This window comes from Phoca vitulina, unplaced genomic scaffold, assembly GCF_004348235.1.
Source record: "Phoca vitulina isolate PV1807 unplaced genomic scaffold, GSC_HSeal_1.0 scaffold25, whole genome shotgun sequence".
Classification (NCBI taxonomy): domain Eukaryota; kingdom Metazoa; phylum Chordata; class Mammalia; order Carnivora; family Phocidae; genus Phoca; species Phoca vitulina.
This window is the reverse complement of record NW_022589728.1, coordinates 36,984,393-36,991,793: the sequence shown is the minus strand read 5'-3', so window position 1 is coordinate 36,991,793 and position 7,401 is coordinate 36,984,393. Positions and strand designations below refer to the sequence as shown.

The window sequence follows — 7,401 nt, the reverse complement described above, 5'->3', positions numbered from 1 at the left end:
TTGCATAGATAGCAAAAGGAAATTAAGGTTACAGATGGAATTAAGGGTGCCAACCAGATGACTTGAAGATCAAGAGATTACCTTGTATCATTTGGAGGAGAGGCAGGAGAGACTGAAATTTTCAGATGGCTTCTCTTCATCCTTGCTGGCTTTGAACATGGAAGAAGTGAACCATGAGCCAAGAAGTGTAGGCAGCCCTTAGAAGCTGGGAACAACTCGGGGTGCCTGGGTGACTCAGTTGGTTAAGCATCTGACTCTTGATTTTGGCTCAGGTTATGATCTCAGGGTCCTGGGATCGGGCTTCATGCTGAGCATGGAGTCTGCTTTCCTTCTCCTTCTGTTCCTCCCCCTGCTTGTGCTCTCTTAGATGAATAAATAAAATCTTAAAAAAAAAAAAAAGAAGAAGCTGGGAACAACTTTCAGAGGACAGTAGCATGAAATGGGGACCTCAGACCTACAACTGCAAGGAACAGAATTCTGGCAATAACTTATAAGAGCAAGGAAATGGATTTGCTTCTAGAGTCTCTAAAAAGGAATGCAACCCTGCCTACACCTAGATTTTAGCCCTGTGAGCTCTGTATCAGGTGTCTTACACACAAACATATAATAAAATACATACATACATAAAATAATGAAGTCTACTTTCTGCCATAGTGTACTATGCCAAATGCAGTGCTACATATATCAATGTGGTCATATCTCTTAAAAAGTATGTTAAGAGACAACCAGAAGCTGCAAATAGATATGTATAAGGTAGTGCTATTTATGAAATGACACTACTGTGGATACATTCATATGTTGTAAGATTTTTAAAAAAATGCATGGGGCGATTTGTGTTTACTTTGGGCAGTTATTTATTCCGGGAAGAAAAAGGTGGTGGTGATGAGAGGAAGATAGAGGAATGGAGCTTTGGTTCTATTTATATTGTTTTATTTCTTTAAAAAGAAGTCTGAAACAAATATAGCACTTAGAATGTGTGGGATATGGAATCCTTGTTATATTCTGTACATTTGAGATATTTCATAATTTGAAAAGGAGCAAGTTTTCTGGGAGGAACTAACATATTTAAGGAATGACCAATTGGAAGAGATGGCAGAAGGTCAGAGAAGTGGTCCTTGTCATGTCCACGGAGGCATGTCTTGGGTGAAAAGTACTCAAGTCTAAAGCCTTGATTATGGTATCTCTGTTGGGGAAATAACCAGACACCCCTTATTCTGTCTTCTTTTGTTTATCATTTATGTTTCAGCACAGATCTCACTAGTGGAAGAAAACATATTTTTCACAAAATCATAGAAGCCCAACAACAGTTCTATTTCTCATCCTTAGTGAATAAAATGGCATTGCATTCTGATTTTATTTATCAGTACAACTCTGATGGATGGATCCATTCTCAGCTTAATGCCAAGGCCCCTAATGGCCATTAGGTAACATAGCTTGGTTTTGATGATTTTTATAAAACTGAAGGCAGAACCTGAAGTTTGGTAAGGGAATGTCAGAACACCTGCCAGGTATCTTAGGAAACAGCCAACTGGCCTTCTCTTGGCTATCTTGTCAGTTCAACTTGTGTCTGTTTTTTTCTAATTTTCACATCGTGTTTGGCACAGATTTTCCAGCTCCTAAGGCCTATTTTTAGTAGACATGTACATTTTGGATAGTTGTTTTGGTTTTGGTTTTCTCCTTTTATCCCTGATCTGATCTCCTTAAAGGCAAAAATGCTTTTTTTTTTCCCCTACTTTTTTCCTCTCTGGGAGGAAAATACATGCTTGTTGAAAGATGATTTTGTGAAGGTTTTGACTTAATTTGAGGTATTGCTGGAGCTTCTTTGGATGGCGCTAATTTTCATGGCTTAAAAGTACATTAGTAAAACATAAAACAAATACTATAACCAGAAGGTTTTTAAAAAGTAGATATCTTACAAAAATAGCAAGCTCATAAGAAAAGGTATATTTATCACACAATGGTATTAATGTTGACTTTAGACCTATAAGTACCAATTCTAAATGCTCTATACATCATTAAATTTTTGGTACTGATAGGTCCTTAGGAATTTCACCTGAGAGCCACTCATTTAGTGGTTCAGAAAATTGAAAGTCGGCATATTTCAGTAATTTTCTCAAATGGCTCCACACTGCTAGAGTCGAATTGCAACCTAAGTGTCCTGACTTGATATTTGAGTGCCTTTTCCATGGTCTGTTACTATGGTCGTTTTTTGTTTTTTTTTAATATATATATATATATCTATATATATATCTAAGATTTTGAAGACTTGAATTCAAGATGGGATGTGGTTCCTCAAGGACAGGGGAATGCCCCGTCAGTCTTTGTTTAGCTAATGCTTAGCATTGTGCCAGGGCCAGAGCCAGCATTTGTCAAATGAAAGGTTTCATGAGTGTCTTTCCTGGATAACCTTGGGAAATCACTTTATCTTCCCAAGTCTCACTTCCTGATCTGTAAAGTGGGAATAAAACTCACCTTATTTCTTCCACAGGATGTTTTTTAAATATATATTTGTTTGCTTATTAAGAAAATTTTTATGGTTTTCTGTCAACGTCTAGTGCGTTGGGGTCCCTGGGTAAGGGTCGCGAAATCACCAGGACACAGGGGATGCAGAGCAAAGGCAGCACTTGCAACTGCATACTGCCGTTTATTTCTTGACATCTTATATACTCTTTACAATCAAAATATATTGTTACTGATTGACAATGTAAGCATTAAGATATCCCGATACTTCTTTACGCAAGAAAGGACAAAAACAAATCAACTCCGGTTGCACCGGAATAATTACATATCTTAAGTAAATCTCATTCTCTGATCAGCTTTTGTGCAAAGGTACTTCATGACCCATTCCCCGAAACTACATAGAGATAGAATCAAATCCTATGCAGGAATGCTGGGATCAGACAACACCCCGCATATACATTTGAAGCAGGATGTTATCTGATCATTACACTCCCGCACACGGAGACATTCTCTCTGGTGAGCGTCACAAGGAACAATTTATTAGAAACATCAGGAGCCATTTCTCAGCTGACCGGATGCCTGAGGCATAGGCACACAACAAGGCGAGGGAGACTTTTCCCCCTCTCAGACCTGGGCGTTCCCGACCTTACCCTGCGTGCGCCACAGCACACAAACAATCACGGCCACAGAGGGCTCACATGCCTGTGTTGGCCTCAGTTTTCCAAAGTGATAACTTTACTATGATATACATAATTACCATTTTGAGAAATATATATTTACATACACTGAAAAAATATATATACACTGTTTCATTTGATATATTGATAAGTTAATATTTTAAAGCTTTATATGTATCAATTATTGTGTATTTATATACCTGTATGTAGCTAAATACAAACATATAAAAGTGTATTGTTAAATCTTTTACTGCAAATTGTTACAGGAATGAACAAAAGGATAAAGGATTATAATTAGAGCTTGGGTCTTTTTTTTTCTTCTCTGTAAAATGACTGAGTTATTTTATGCCTGAAATAGTAGAAATTCCTTTTAATCACAAACAACTGTTAGTGCTTTTTGACATTCTCTCAAATCATGTTTTCAAAGAGCCCTTACTTTTAAAAAAATTGTTTCTTAAAAAACAGTTGTTTCTAATAACCATTGTTGTTTATTGCTGTGTATTTTGATAATGTTGCCTGTAAATATTTCTTATCTTTAAATATTTATGACTTATATTTTGTCTTCTTAAAAAATATTCTTGATTTTGCCTATCCCAAATTCAGACCCTACAGTCAAAATTAAAAAAAAACAAAACAAAACAGCTGTTAAGATGTCTTTTATGAATAAACAACATTTGGATTTCCTAAAATGGCCATTAGGTAACATAGGTTGGTTTTGATGATTAAATGAGATATTATGCTGAAAAGCTATTGAAAATGTAAAAGCTAGATAGATTTACTTTTTTATGGTCAGAACATTTAATAGTGGCTACATTTGAAACTCGGTGACACAACTTGGAACCTACTAAACAGTCTAGCTTAGACTCTGAGAAGTATATTGTAGGTTGATATTCATGTAACATAGTAGTTCACATTTGCTTAACTACTTCATGGGTATTTTTATTTGTTTGTTTATTTAGCTTTTGGTCTTACCTTTAAAAACAAAGTAGCCATTCCTAGTTATACCTAAGATGAGTGTCAAGATCTTTACATACATGAAGATATCCTGAACTCTGCTTTCCTAGTTCACACTCCTGCAGTGAATAAATATTATAGTTCCTAAAGAAAGAAGGAACACAGTAAGTGAAACACAGCATTATGCTGCTTACATCACAGGCACAGCCGCTCACAAGAATCAGTGTTCAGGAAGGACTCTCAATAGGATAAAAGTCCATTGTTTAAAAAACAAAAATCATACACTTTCCATTTGATAAACAGTTTTATATAGTAGTTTTAAGAATTTATCTACTTTTGTTTTTCCTACCCTCTACAACCCATGACTAAAGTGACTTGGGGTGCCTGAATGGCTCAGTAGGTTAAAGCATCTGACTCTTGATATCACCCCAGGTCTTGATCTCAGAGTTGTGAGTTCAAGTCCCACGTTGGGCTCCATGCTGGGTGTTGAGTCTACTAAAAAAACATAAATAAATACAAAAAATAAAGTGGCCTGATGAGTTTGGAAAATGATCCTGAAGTAGAATTTGGTCCCAATGCCTCATTGCATCTCACTAGGATCCTCTTCCGCTTATGTGGGGAAAACTGAATGTACCTGTTGCACCATTTCAGGGAGGACATTCACATAGAATACCTCTCTTATTTTCCTGTCCTCATACCTTGGCTTATGCTGTTTTCTACACATGGAATGCTCTACTGTACATGCCCTTATATTTCTGTTTGTCAAAATCCAGTCTTTCAAAGTCTATCTTGATAGTCATCTTCTCTAAGAAACTTCTTCTGATCCCCAATGCAAATGTGAGCTCCCTCACTTTTGAAATATTATAGCACTCGTTTATATTTTTTCTGATGGAATATCATTTTTGCTTAGGCTGTTCTTTATATGTGTCTTATACTCTCAACAGAATATATGCTAATTGTGGAAGACCTTATTTCTATGTCCCCACAGTTTATAACATGTAGAAGATTCATAGAACAGAACTAAACTTAGGACTTAGATTCTTAGTCCAGGTTCATAAATTATTCATGGATAATGAACCTGAAGTTACCAGCTATTTTTCATAAAATTTGTAAGTAAAATCAATATGAAATAAATGAATGTAACTTTCAGGGACACGAAGGCCCTAAGTTTAAACATTTAGTATTATCAGAAATACAAGTGACTACTTTCCACAAATAGACTGGCCCTCAGCTAAATTTGAAATATTAGGTTGACAGGGGTTTAAAAATAGCTATGAGGTCTCCTTGATTAGAATAAGATTCTAAGAGCCTGGAGGGCAAAGTGCTATACTCACATATGCAGGCAATCAGGATCCATTTCCCGGCCTCATATGGGGTATCATAGTTTGTCCAAACAGGTGTGATAACAAATTTCATAAATGTGGGTGACCTGTCCTGTTGGCTCAATGAGTAAAGATGACTAAAATCAGCTGAAGACGATAAATCTATGAAATGCTTCCGAGATGTATGCACAGCTTGTCCTTGACTTCTGGATGTAAGTTCCCAGCTCTGCATAATATAAAGTCCCAAACAGTGAAAAAAGTCCAGTAATATCCCAAACAATCAGGAAAAGCCTAGAGGAGGCACTACTCTAAGAACCTTCTTGGGCGATACAAGTATGCCTGAGCCTCATATGCCCCACCATGAGACAGATGCTATTTAGTACAGTGATGTTCTGCTTCATTGGGACGTTTTCTTCTTGGTCCTTGTCTTGCTTGTCTTCTCTTGGTTCTCCATTACTGAGTGTGACGTGTTTACCACAGCGTAGAGAAAAACGATCATTTTGTGCTAGAATAGCATACCTGTGGGTTGATGAGAAGAAAAAAAGTTGCTCTTCATGAGATGGTACAAGAAAATGGCAGAAACAACTTTTGGCGACTCTCAAACCAACAATAATGTGAAGAATGTTCCTGAAATTCTGTTACTGAGTGAATACACCGTATGACTCAATTTTCAGCATGATCCACCCATTCATTTATTCATTTCCAAAGCAGTTAAAGAACTCAGGAGAGATAGGTTCTAGGAATACAAATAACAAAGCATAGTCCTTGCCCTCAGGGATATCAGTCTGTTAGAACACAATTAAAAAATCACTTGGGCTGCAGTGAGCTCATGGAGAAGCAGCAACTAACTTGTCTCTGGGATTATGAGAGTGTCCTGAGGCTTGGGAATGATGACTCAGAGTTCTTGGGGTACATGAGAGGAGGGTAAGTGGCATTCCAGGTAATGTTCACAGCATGTGCAAGGCAATGACGAAAGAAAAACTGAGTAGTTTGGTGTAGCTGAAGTTCAGGGCATAGAGGGTGATGTTAGGAGCAGAGCCTGCAAAGCTGTGTAGCTGCTAATTTAAAGGGTTTCTTGCTGTAGGGAGATTGTCCTCTATCCTGTGGGTGTTTGGGGACCTTTGAAGATTAAACAGATGTGGTGTGATACATTCTATTTTAGAAAGATGAAAGAAGTCTAGCATTGAACGGGCATTTCTTTACAATAATTTAAAAAATGTATTAAATCCCGGGCACCTGGGTGGCTCAGTTGGTTAAGTGACTGCCTTTGGCTCAGGTCATGGTCCCGGAGTCCTGGGATCGAGTCCCACATCGGGCTCCCTGCTCAGCGGGGAGCCTGCTTCTTCCTCTGACCCTCCCCCCTCTCATGCTGTTTCTCTCTCTCTCTCTCTCTCTCTCAAATAAATAAATAAAACCTTTTAAAAAATGTATTAAATCCCATCAATCAATTTTGAAATCTGGTCATTTCTACCCACTGCAGTCCAGGCATCATCTAGCCCCTCTCTAGTCATCTTTAGTAATCTTCAAATATGTAAACTACAGTACATCATATCATTTCTCTGCTTGAATTTATCCAGTGGCTTCCGTTACACTATCATGACATTCAAACTCTTCCCCAAAGTCCTATGTGATTCCAGCCTCTTCTTACTACTGTGGCTTCGGCTCACAGCTCCCTTGTCCTCAGTCACCACCTCCATTAACATTGGCCTCACTCATCCTCCTAATATTCACCTGTCAGGCACCTCTTCTTCACTGGGGGAAATCTCTCAGACCTTGCTTTTTGAAAAAGTATCCTAATCATTTTTTAATCTAAGGTAGGTCCTTCTCCAATCCCTCTGAAACCCACTATTATTTGTTTTCTTCACAACACTAATTGTTATTTGATGGGATCTTATTCACTTAAATAAATTTGTCCAATTCTTGTTTGTGTATTGTCTTCCTCTCCCACTAGAATATACATCCCTTGAGGACAGGCTTTTTACCTTTTT

General features: G+C 37.6%; 1 protein-coding gene across 2 annotated transcripts in view; it reads right to left on the bottom strand.

Moving 5' to 3' along the window:
* Positions 1 to 342: 342 nt before the first annotated feature.
* RIPK2 (receptor interacting serine/threonine kinase 2) overlaps positions 343 to 7,401 on the bottom strand; it is a 43,466-nt gene continuing 36,407 nt past the window's right edge. Inside the window, exons 12-14 of one of the 2 annotated variants that reach the window (XR_004301472.1) lie at positions 5,426 to 5,932; positions 4,110 to 4,235; positions 343 to 382 (exon numbers count right to left, since the gene is read on the bottom strand). The gene's annotated coding sequence lies outside the window, so the exon portion shown is untranslated. Of the gene's footprint in view, positions 383 to 3,443; positions 4,236 to 5,425; positions 5,933 to 7,401 lie in introns of those variants that run through there. The other variant, XR_004301471.1, reaches the window with a different exon arrangement.